The following is a 12,359-nucleotide window of genomic DNA, read 5'->3' as shown; positions in this document are numbered from 1 at the left end:
AATATTCCAACAAACTTCTACAGGTGGACTTTTGAAAGTATCCTGCCTAGACTAGTGACCAATCTGTGCATCAGAAGTTTGAGAGGAGGGTATTTCACTCAGGTCCACTGCCCAAGTAGAAAAAGGCAGCAGTGAATCGTGGCATCTTATTTGAGCTCACACCAGTGACCAGTTGGTGTTTGGGATTGATTAGCAAGAGCAAGTTAAAGGAAGGCAGTGGCAAACTCAGCGGCCATCTTCTGAGTGGACCGAGTCAGAGTGGTGAGGCTTTAGCTTTTTGAGGCTTCAGAGAAGTCAAAAAGGAAAAGCTCAAGGTTAAGTTTGTCTTTCCTTCCCTTCTTTACATCTGTTCAGTTAGAACAGCAGAGCTGCCAGGCAAAATATTTGAATGCTCCTCTTGTGGGATGTGGGAAGGCAGGGAGACCTCCAGTGTCCCCGATGACTACAACTGCAAGAAGCTACAACCTCTAACAATCCACATTAAAAAGTTGGGACTGGAGCTGGATGAACTCCGGATCATTTGGGAAGCTGAGGGGGTGACAGATAGGACATATAGAGAGGTAGTTACATCCAAGGTGCGGGACACAGGAAACTGGGTGATGGTCAGGAAAGGGGAAGGGGTTAAGCAGCCAGTGCAGAGTGCCCCTGTGGCCACCCCCCTCAAGAACAGGTATATCACTGTTGGGGGGCGGCATGACCTGACAGAGGAAAGTCACAGTGGTCGGGTCTCTGCATTGAATCTGGCTCTGTGGCTCAGAAGAGAAGAAGGGAGAAGAGACGCGCTATGGTGATTGGAGATTGGTTAGAAAGGTGATAATGTGATTAACTGGATCAGCAAATTTGCGGATGACACCAAGTTTGGGGTTGTACTGAACACTGAGGAAGGCTATTATGGCTTGCAGAAGGAAAAATGGGCTGAAAAATAGCAAACACGAGAATATCTGCAGATGCTGGAAATTCAAGCAACACACACAAAATGCTGGTGGAAGAAGTACAGTCAATGTTTCGGGTCGAGACACTTCATCAGGACTAACGGAAAAAAGAGATCGTAAGGGATTTGAAAGTGGGAGGGGGAGGGAGAGACCCGAAACGATAGGAGAAGACAGGAGGGGGAGGGATGGAGCTAAGAGCTGGAAAGTTGATTGCAAAAGGGATACAAGTCTGGAGAAGGGGTAGTATCATCTGACGGAAGGCCTTGGAAGAAAGAAAGGCGGGTGGTGGGGGGAGCACCAGAGGAAAATGGAGAACAGATAAGGAGTTATTGTGTGAGGGAAAGAGAGAGAGAGAGAGAGAGAGAGAAAGAATAAATAAATAAATTACGGATGGGGTAAGAAGGGGAGGAGGGGCATTAACGGAAGTTAGAGAAATCAATGTTCATGCCATCAGGTTAGAGGCTACCCAGATGGAATATAAGGTGTTACTCCTCCAACCTGAGTGTGGCTTCATCTTGACAGTAGAAGAGACCATGGATTGACATATTGGAATGGGAATGGGACATGGAATTAAAATGTGTGGCCACTGGGAGATCCTGTTTCCTCTAAAAAAAAGCAGATAGAATTTAATGCAGACAAGGGTGAGGTTTTGCATTTCGGTAGGATCAAACAGAGCAGGTCTTACAAAGTTAACAGTAGGGCACTGAGGAGTGTGGTAAGACATTGGTGAGGCCTAATTTGGAGTATTGTGTGTAGTTTTGGTTATCTACCGACAGGAAAGATGAAAGCAAGGTTGAAAGAGTACAGAGAAAATTTGCAAGAATGTTGCTGGAAAGATTGAATAGGTTAGGACCATATTCTTTGGAACATAGAAGATTGGGAGGAGATTTGATAGAGCTATACAAAATTATGAGGGGTGTGGGTTGGGTAAATTGAAGCAGGCTTTTTCTACTCAGGTTGGGTGGGACTAAAAAAAGAGGTCATGGGTTAAGAGTGAGAGATGAGAAATTTAAGGGGAACATAAGGGGAAACTTCTTCACTCAGAGAGTCGTGAGAGTGTGGAATGAGCTGGCAGCACAAGGGCTGCATGCAAGCTCGATTTCAACAGTTAAGAGAAGTCTGGAGAGGTACATGGAAGGTAGAGGTATGGAGGGCCATGGTCCCAGGGCAGCTTGATGGGAAAAGGCAGTTTAAGTGGTTTAGTTATGGGCTAGATGGACCAAAGGGCTTGCTTCTATGCTTTACTTCTCTATGATTCTCATTGCATCAAGGGGGTAGCTATGACAATTCCAACACAGAGTTATGCAAGAGGCGAGCAAGAGTAATGGACACAGTCTGGTACATCATAGGTAGAGCTGCAGCACCATAAACATAGGAGCAGAATTAGGCCATTGAGTCTACTCCATTTATTATGATTATGTCTGATTTATTATGCCTCTCAAACCCATTCTCCTGCCTTCTTCCTGTAATCTTTGGCACCCTGACTAATAAGAACCCACCAATCTCCATTTTAAATATACCCCATGTTCTGCCCTCCACAGCCATCCATGACAATGAATACCACAGATTCACCCCCCTCTGGCTAAGGAAATTCCTCCTCATCTGATGTTCTAAATGAACATCTTTCTATTCTAAGACTGTACCCTTCTGTCCTTGACTCACCTACTACAGAAAACATCATCTCCACATCCACTCTATCAAGGCCTTTCAATATTCAATAGGTTTCAATGAGATCACCCTTATTCTTCCAAGCTCCAATGAGTAAAGGCTCAGAACCATCAAATGCTGCTCATATGTTAACCCTTTCATGCCTGGAATCCTTCTTGTGAACCACCTTTGGACCCTCTCCAATGCCAGCACATCTTTTCAAAGATCTGGAGTTGAAAAATGCTCACAGTTCTCCAAATGTGGTCTGACCAATGCCTTCTAAGCCTTGCTCTGACAGTATATTCTTGTCCTCTTGAAATGAATGCTAACATTGCATTTGCCTTCCTTATTGCTGACTCAAGCTGCAAGTTAACCTTCAGGGAATCCTGCACAAGGCCTCCCAGGTCCCTTTGCACTTCTGATTTTTGAATTTTCTCTTCATTTAGAAAATATTTCACACCTTTATTCCTTCTACCAAGGTACATGACCATACACTTCCTTACACTATATTCCAACTGCTACGTCTTTGCTCATTCTCCCAAACAGTCTGGGTCCTTCTGCAGACTGTCTGCTTCTTCAACACTACACGCCCATCACCCATCTTTATATTGTCTGCAGACATGGAGAAAAAACCATCAATTACTTCATCCAAATTATTAACATAATAATGTGAAAATTTGCAGTCCCAATACTGAACCCTATGGAACATCACTAGTTACAGGCAGTGAAACAAGAAAGGCCCCGTTTATTCCCACTCTTTGGTCTTGTCAGTCAGCCAGTCTTCTATCCATACTAGTATCTTGGGCTCTTATCTTGTTAAGCAGCCTCTTTTGTGGCACCTTGTCAAAAGCCTTCTGAAAATCATGGTAAACAACATCCACCAACTCCCTCTTGTCTATCCTGCTTGTCATTTCCTCAAAGAAGTCCAACAGATTTGTCAGGCAAGACTTCCCCTTCAAGAAACCATGCTGACTGCAGCCTATTTTATCACATGTCTCCAAGTTCATCAAAACCTCATCCTTAATAATGGACTCCAATGTCTTCCCAACCACTGAAGTCAGGCTAGATGGTGTATAATTTCATTTCTTCTACTCCCTCTGTGCTTAAAGAGTGGAGTGGTTTTTGCTATTTAGTAGTCCTCTGAAACCATTCCAGAATCTAGTGATTCTTGAAAGAACATTTATAGTGCTTCCACAATCCCTTCAGCTGCCTATTTTGGAACACCGAGAAGCATTCCGCCTAGCCCAGGTGATATATCTACTCTCAGGCCTTCCAGCTTCCCAAGAACCTCCTCTTTAGTAATAGCAAATACATTCACTTCCTCCTCCACTGCTATCAAATTTCTGGCATACTGCGAGTGTCTTCCACAATGAGTACTGATGCAAAATACTTATTGAGATTGTTTCCATTTCTTTGTCTCCTATTACTACTTCTCCAGTGTCATTTTCTAATGGTCCAATATCCACTTTCACCTTTCTTTTGCTCTTTATATATCTGAAAATCATTTTGTATCCTCTTTTATATTATTTGCTAGTCTACCTGTATACTTCATCTTTTCTCCTCTTATTGTTTTTTTTTAGTTTCCTTCCATTGGTTTTTAAAAACTTCTGGCAATCCACCAACTTCCCACTAACTTTTGCTATATTAGATGACCTCACTTTTGCTTTTGTGCTGTCTTGGACAGTTCTGTCAGCCACAGTTCTCTCATCCTCCCTTTAGAATAATTTTTCATCTTTAGGATGTACCTATACTGTGCCTTCCAAATTGCCCCCAGAAAGTCTAGCCATTGCTATGCTGCCATCACTCCTGATAGCAACCCCTTCTAATCAAATTTGGCCAGTTCCTCTTTCATGCCAATGTAATTCCCTTTACTCCAATGTAATACCAATAAGTCTGATTTTATCTTCTCCCTCTCAAAGTGCAGGGTGAATTATATCATATTATGATGACTGACTCCTAAGGGTTCCTCAACCTTAAGCTCCCTAATCAAATCTGGTTCATTACACAGCACACAATCCAGAATTTCCTTTCCTCCAGTGGGCTCGACCACAAGCTGCTCTAAAAAGCCATCTTAGGGGCATTCTACAAATTCCCTTTCTAGGTATCCAGCACCAACCTGATTTTCCCAAACTACCTGCATATTGAATTCCCTCATGACTATTGTAACATTACCCTTATTACATATCTTTTCTACCTCTCACTGTAATTTATATCCCATATCCTGACTACTATTCAGAGGCCTGTATATAACTCCCATTTGGGTCTTTTACCCTTGTAGTTTCTTAACTCTACCCACAAAGGCACTGCATCTTCCAATCCTGTGTCAACTCATTCTAAGAATTTGATTTCATTTTTTATCAACAGAGCCACAATGCCCCCTCTACTGACCTGCCTGTCCTTCTGATACGTGTGTCCTTGGATTTTAAGCTCCCAACTATGAAATTCTTTTAGCCATGATTCAGTGATGCCCACAACTTCATGCCTGCCAATCTCAAACTGTGTTTCAAGATCATCTACCTTATTCCATATTGTGTGTGCATTCAAATATAACACTTCTGTCCTGCATTCATCACCCTTTTTCCAATTTGGCCCCCTGTTTTGCTTTAGCTCATCTCACCGTAATTTCACCCTGTCATCTGCCTGCCCTTGCTCACAGTCTCACTGCATCAATTGACAGCAAACCTGGCTCAAAAAGATTGCATCTGTCATCAAGGATCCCCACTAACTGGGTCAACTGTCTTCTCACTGCTAACATAAGCTTGAAGTTCCACACAAACAACTTCAAGAACAGCTACTTTCCTGCAATCAGGCCCTTGAACCAACTGCATAACTCTAACCCTGCCTCATCTTTTTCTGAACTGCCATGGTCTTGTTAGTGATTGCACTTGCTTTGCACTAACTTCTTGTTTTACGCATTCTTTTTCTTCACTGTCTTGTAAAATTTCTGTCCAGTGGTTTGTCAGGGAAATGGGAGCTTAAAGTTGGCTAGGAAACTAGATTAAAAAGCGAGACAGTAAATTCCCAGTGGCCGACATTTAAAAAGAAGTATTTTGTGAATCTCAGCCAAGGCATATTCGAGAGAGAAAGGAAGTCTGTAGAGATGGGATGCAGCATCTATGGCAAAGAATGGTGTGAAATTGAAGAGAAAAACAAATGGTATTGCACAGATTAGATCTGGGCTGTGTGATAGAACAGACAGACTATATGTACTCTCTTAAAAATGGAAACAGGGTGGTGAGGAAGACATACAGCATGTTTGTCTTCATCAGCTAAGGCAATAAGTATAAGAGTTGTGACTTCGTATTATAAGTTTTATACAGCACTAAAATGTAAAAGCAAGTTTGTATTGCTGAGACTTTATAAGGCACTGGTGAGGCCTCACTTGGAGTATTATGAGCAGCTTTGTGCCCCTTAATTAAGGAAGTATTGATCATTCATTAATGGAAGCTCCTTGTGTCCACATTCAATTGCTCTGATTCAATTATCCCAAGAAAATTGGTTTGTCTGCTTCTGCTGTCCTTAATTCATTCAAATCCACTAATTTGTAGACTGTAGTTCCTTCTGGCCAATAAAAGGATGTGTTGACATTTGAGAGGGTTCAGAGGAGGTTCATGAGAATGATTCTGGGAATGAAAAGCTTATCATATGAGAAGTGATTAATGGCTCTTGGCCTTTACTCACTGGAATTCAGAAGAATGAGAGGGGATCTCATTGAGACCAACCAAATTTTGAAAGGACTTGATAGAGTGGATGGGGAGACAATGTTTCCCATGGCAGGGGAGCCTAGGACCAGAGGACACAGCCTCAGATTAGAGGGACATGCCAGTCATTGGGTATATTTAAGGCAGAGGTTGATTGGTTCTTGATTAGTCAGGGCATGAAGGGTTACAGGATTGGCTTGAGATGGAAATGGATCAGCCATGATGGTGTTGAGGGACCAGGTGAGATTCTTCCCCAGGTGAACACCAAGAAATTTGGTGCTCTTAACGATCTCTACGGAGGAGTCATCGATGTTCAGCGGAGAGTGGTCGTTCCATGTCCTCCTGAAGTCAACAACCATCTCTTTTGTTTTGTTCACATTCAGAGACAGGTTGTTGGCTCTGCACCAGACTGTTAGCCGCTGCACCTCCTCTCTGTATGCCGACTCATCGTTCTTGCTGATGAGACCCACCAAGGTCGTGTCATCGGCGAACTTGATGATGTGGTTCGAGCTGTGTGTTGCAGCACAGTCATGGGTTAGCAGAGTGAACAGCAGTGGACTGAGCACACAGCCCTGGGGGGCCCCCGTGCTCAGTGTGATGGTGTTGGAGATGCTGCTTCCAATCTGGACTGACTGAGGTCTCCCAGTCAGGAAGTCTAGGATCCAGTTGCAGAGGGAGGTGTTCAGGCCCAGTAGGCTCAGCTTTCCAATCAGTTTCTGAGTCCTAATTAATAGCATCCAATTAACCAAAGGGAGTCCAGCTACTTTCTCAATTAGTTTTTGTTTTTTAAGAGTTGTCACAAATTACAGCTGCCCTGATTAACTGAAGGTACAATTAACCGGAGGCCCAATTAACTGGAATCCACTGTGTATTATTTCTTAATCATGGAGATCATAACTGTACTCCAGGTATGTTCTCTGTAAAGATGTATCAAAATTACAGTGAAGTTTGGCATTCTATTAGCTTTCATAAAGACTTGCTGCATCTGTATGCTAGTTCTGTCACAGGAATTCTACTTTTCAGCAATATTATGTAATATTGTGCCTTTTAAATATAATTTGTTTTCTTTTCTTCTTCCTTTCGAAATGGGTAACTTCACATTTTCTCACAATGAAGTCCACTTTATTGCCCACTTACTTATTCTGTTGTTACCTTCTTGTAGACTTGCTGAGTCTTCCTTACAACTTTTTAAACTTTTTTTAATCGTCTGCAAATTTGGTTTTGGAACATTAGGTCGCTTCATGTGGGTCATTAGTACAGATATTAAATCCTCAAGGATCTAGCACTGATATGGGCCCATGCTCCCTTAATATGGTCTTGCTGGCTGTGATGTTCCAATGGTATTCCAGTGGGTAAGACGAAAGAGCACATACCAATCCTCATAGAGAGATCAGAAGTGGAGAGAGTGAGCAGCTTCAAGTTCCTGGGTGTCAAGATTTCTGAGGATCTAACCTGGTCCCAACATATCAATGCAGTTATAAAGAAGGCAAGACAGCAGCTATACTTTATTAGGAGTTTGAAGAGATTTGGCATGTCAACAAGTACACTCAAAAACTTCTATAGTTGTACTGTGGACAGCATTCTGACAGGCTGCATCACTGTCTGGTATGGAGGGGCTGCTGCACAGGACCAAAAGAAGCTGCAGAAGGTTGCAAATCTAGTCAGCTCCATCTTGGGCACTAGCCTACAAAGTACCCAGGACATCTTCAGGGAGCGGTGTCTCAGAAAGGTAGCGTCCATTATTAAGGACCTCCAGCACCCAGGGCATGCCCTTTTCTCACTGTTACCATCAGGTAGGAGATACAGAAGCCTGAAGACACACACTCAACGATTCAGGAACAGCTTCTTCTCCTCTGCCATCTGATTCCTAAATAGACATTGAAGCTTTGGACACTACTTCATTTTTTTAATATATAGTATTTCTGTTTTTGCACTTTAAAAAAATCTGTTCAATATATGCAATTGATTTACTTGATTACTTATTATTATGTTGTATTTTATTTATTATTTTTTCTTTCTCTCTCTGCTAGATTATGTATCGCATTGAACTGCTGCTGCTAAGTTAACAAATATCATGTCACATGCTGATGATAATAAACCTGATTCTGATTCTGATTTTGATTATTGATTGCCAATTAGAAATGATCCATTTGTTTGGTTCTGTGTTTACTATAAGTTATCCAATTCCCTTTCCATGCCAAAATATTAATCCCAACCCTGTGTAGTCTTTCTCTATACAGTTACTTTTAAAGTGGAGCCTTATTGAACGCTTTCTAGATATACTAAGATATACTAACATATATGCTTGTTCCCTCATGTGTTATATTCTCAAAGAACTCCGGCATATTTGCAAATATGATGTCTCTTTCATGAAACCATGAATGTTTTTTGAATTTTTGAATGGCTTTCTATTGCCTCATTGATAATAAATTGACCAATAGAATCTTCAGCTTTTACAGCATAGAACAGGCCCTTTGACCCAGCACCTCTGTGCCAATCATCATGTCTATCAAAAACACTTGTCTGCATTATTTCCATATCCCTCTGTGCCCTGATCATTCAAGTACCTGTCAAAATGCCTCTTAAATGTTGTTGCTGTTCCTGCCTTCAGTACCTCTTCTGGGAGCTCATTCCAGATACCAGCTAGTCTTGACTTGAAAAAGTTATTCCTCATCATTTGTTCATTTGTGCCATGTTCATCTAACGTGACTGATCATGGTCTTTCCATGACCATGATCGTTCTTGGCAAATTCTTCTGCAGCAGTGATTTGCCATTGCCTTCTTCTGGGCAGTGTCTTTACAAGATGGGTGACCCCAGCCATTATCAGTATTTTTCAGAGATTGTCTGCCTGCTGTCATTGGTCACATAACCAGGACCTCCGCTGCACATATCTCCTTTAAACATCCTCCCTTTTACTTAAACTGATATGCTCTAGTTGTAAACACCTGTATTATGGGAAATAGACACTGCCTAGATAGCCTACCTATTGCCTCTCATAATTTTAAATTCTTCAACTGTGTTACCTCTAATTCTCCTTCACTCCAAATAAAAGGAGACCTAGCCTATCCAATCTCTTCTGATAACTCAAACCCTCTGATCCAGGTCACATCCATGAGAGTCTTTTCTGCATCCTCTCAATCTTAACTACATCCTTTCTGCCAGAACTGCAGAACTGTAGTTTATTTTTGACAAAACCAACATTTATGCAACTTAAGACCATAAGACTAGAAGACATAGGAGCAGAATTTGGCCATTCAGCCCAATACCTGTATTCCTCAATACCCAGAGCCTGGACTGACACCAGCCTACTGCCCTCTACTGTGCCTATTGTCTTGTTTATTATTTATTGTAATGCCGGCACTGTTTTGTGCACTTTATGCAGTCCTGGGTAGGTCTGTAGTCTAGTGTAGTTCTGCGTTGTTTTATTTACTTCAGTGTAGTTTTTGTATTGTTCATGTAGCACCATGGTCCTGTAAAACATTGTCTCATTTTTACTGTGTACTGTACCAGCAGTTATAGTCAAAATGACAATAAAATGACTTGTCTTGACTTGACAGAAGGTTGTTGCTGAACAGTTTCTAACTAGTGTTAGTCACTTGCACTTGTGAGGCCTCCAGTCACTACACTGTGCTTAAAACGAACAGTTTTTAAGTAGAATCAGTTGTATGCATTTGTGCTCTGAAAGCAATGATTTTTGTCACTGATAGTTGGTGAGAAATAAACAGTAAGATAATTCAAAACTGTTTTGCACACTACGGTTACAAGCATTCAGGCTTGGAGATGCCAAAAATGATCGGGAGTGAAAATGAAACAATTTTATGTAGGAACTATGAAGAATTTAAAGGTATTGGAAATCACCTTGAATGTTACAATGAAAATGAAGATTTGGAGAAAACAATTGTCAATAGCATGGTATGCAGGCAGGTACCATTATCTACATTAGGTGTCTGTGCTGATTTTGTTCATTTACAGTCAATCTACAGGACACGTACACTGGATGAATCCCTCTGTTGATAATTATTCAGAACTATATAAAGTTTTATAGTACTGCAGTAGCATTGATAGTGTTCTAATTTGTTCTGTATTTAATATAAATACATAATTTGTTACTCAGTTAAATCATAGCTTGTATTCTTCTTTTATTTTTTAAAATATTTCCATGAAACTTTGGCTAACTGGGGCAGCCGCTTAACTGGGCCAAAATGTCCTGGTCCCGATATGGCCTAATTAATGGGAATCCATTGAATTTACATTGATGGCCACGCAGAGAAGATTCACTTTTTTGGTGCAGAGGTGAAGGGGCTGATATATGAATGGGGATAAACAACATGGGCCAATATGCTTTCGGGTATAAAAGAATATGTATAAGATTCTGAGGGGGTGCACAGAGTGAATGCTGAGAGGATGTTTCCCCTATCTGGAACAAAGCTCATCATTTCCAAATAAAGGGTTGCCCATTTAAGACAGGGACAAGAAGGAATTTCTTCTCTCAGGGTGCTGATGAATCTTTGGAATTCTTTGCCTCAGAGAATTGTGAAGGCAGAATCATTAATATATTCAAGGTGGAGACAGATAGATGTCTGAGCCACAAGGAAGTCAAGTTGTATTGGGAGAAGAGCAAAGAAGTATTGTTGAGGGCATGATATTATTGAATGGTGGTTCACACTTAGTGGGTTAATTGGCCTACCCCTGTTTCCCACGTTCATATATTTGTGATGGAAAGGAACATTCATATACAAACTTCAATCTTGTTGGCAGAAATTCACAATTCACAGAGCTTGATTATCCCATTCACTCTTGGAATCAAAGCAATCTTCAATAGCTTCACTCCTGCAAAGATCTAAGCGATTATCTAATCACTTACAATACAGTTAACTGGTCATACTAAATTCTTCAACTTTAGTTAACTCGCTTTTTCTGCTGATATCAGATTTGGCTGCTTCTGCTGGAACTCATCCATCTGTGATTTTGGCTCAGTTTCTCTCTTCATTTCGAGACAGGACTGGAATATAAAAGTGAGAATATAATGCTGAGAACTAATAAGGCGTTGGTCAGTCAGCGCTTGGAGAATCGGTGAGGAATTTTGGGCCCCTATTTGAAGAAAGGATGGGTCCAGAGGTTCATGAGAATGGTTCATGAGAATGACCCCAAGAATGAAAGGGTTAATGTGCGAGGCATATCTGATGGTTCTGGGCATGTACTTGCTGGAGATGAGAAGAATAAGTGGTGAATATCATTGCAACCTCTCGAATTTTGAAAGGCCTAGATAGAGTGGATATGGAGAAGATGTTTCCTATAGTGGGGAAGACTAGGACCAGAAGGCACAGCCTCAGAGTAGAAGGATGTCCCTTTAGAACAGAGAAGAGGAAAATTGTCTTTAGCTGGAAAGTGGTGAATCTGTGGAATTCATTGCCACGGACGGCTGTAGAGTCCATGTCATTGGATATATTTAACGTGGAGGTTGATAAGATCTTGATTAATAACGGCATTAAAGGGTATGAGGAGAAGGCAGGGGAATTGGATTGAGAGGGATAATAAACCAGCCATGATTGAATGGCAGAGCCGGCTTGATGGGTCAAATGGCCTAATTCTGCTCCAAAGTCCTATGATCTTATGGTCTCTTTGTATGGCCTCACCAGCTGGGCATGACCCACACACCCCTGCTAATTAGCAACACAGTCAGAGAAGCATAATCACACATTTACTCTGCTCTTACCTTGTTCAATTCTCCCATCTCTTTCTCTGCCATTTTACATTATCACAGATGCTGTCTGTTTCCGGCATTGTTCCAATTATCTCACCATCTAGTTTCACACCTATTATTTCAAGGCAGAGTATATGGGATGTCCAAGGAGGGGCAGCACCCCTGATGAAGGAGCGTGTTGTGTCCATTCTGAGGCAGCTCACTCACCTTTGGTTCCCACTGGACACTCAACTCTCACCAGTGGCTCCAAGTAGCCGTTTGCATGCGACAGAGGCCACGTACTGGTCACCGCTTCAGCAGGTGAGCTAAAGCAGGTGAGGGTAGCCAGTGGGCCTCATACCCAGTGAGCAAAGGTCATGCCTGTCTTAACATGT

The 12,359-nt window shown here is 41.7% G+C and overlaps 1 protein-coding gene across 3 annotated transcripts in view; it reads right to left on the bottom strand.

Annotated features, from left to right (window-relative positions):
- The window catches only part of cacnb4a (calcium channel, voltage-dependent, beta 4a subunit), a 311,056-nt gene that overhangs the window by 124,943 nt on the left and 173,754 nt on the right, over positions 1 to 12,359 (bottom strand). The window lies entirely within an intron of this gene.

Source organism: Mobula hypostoma, chromosome 5 (assembly GCF_963921235.1).
Source record: "Mobula hypostoma chromosome 5, sMobHyp1.1, whole genome shotgun sequence".
Lineage (NCBI taxonomy): Eukaryota > Metazoa > Chordata > Chondrichthyes > Myliobatiformes > Myliobatidae > Mobula > Mobula hypostoma.
This window is presented reverse-complemented; position numbering and strand designations above follow the sequence as displayed.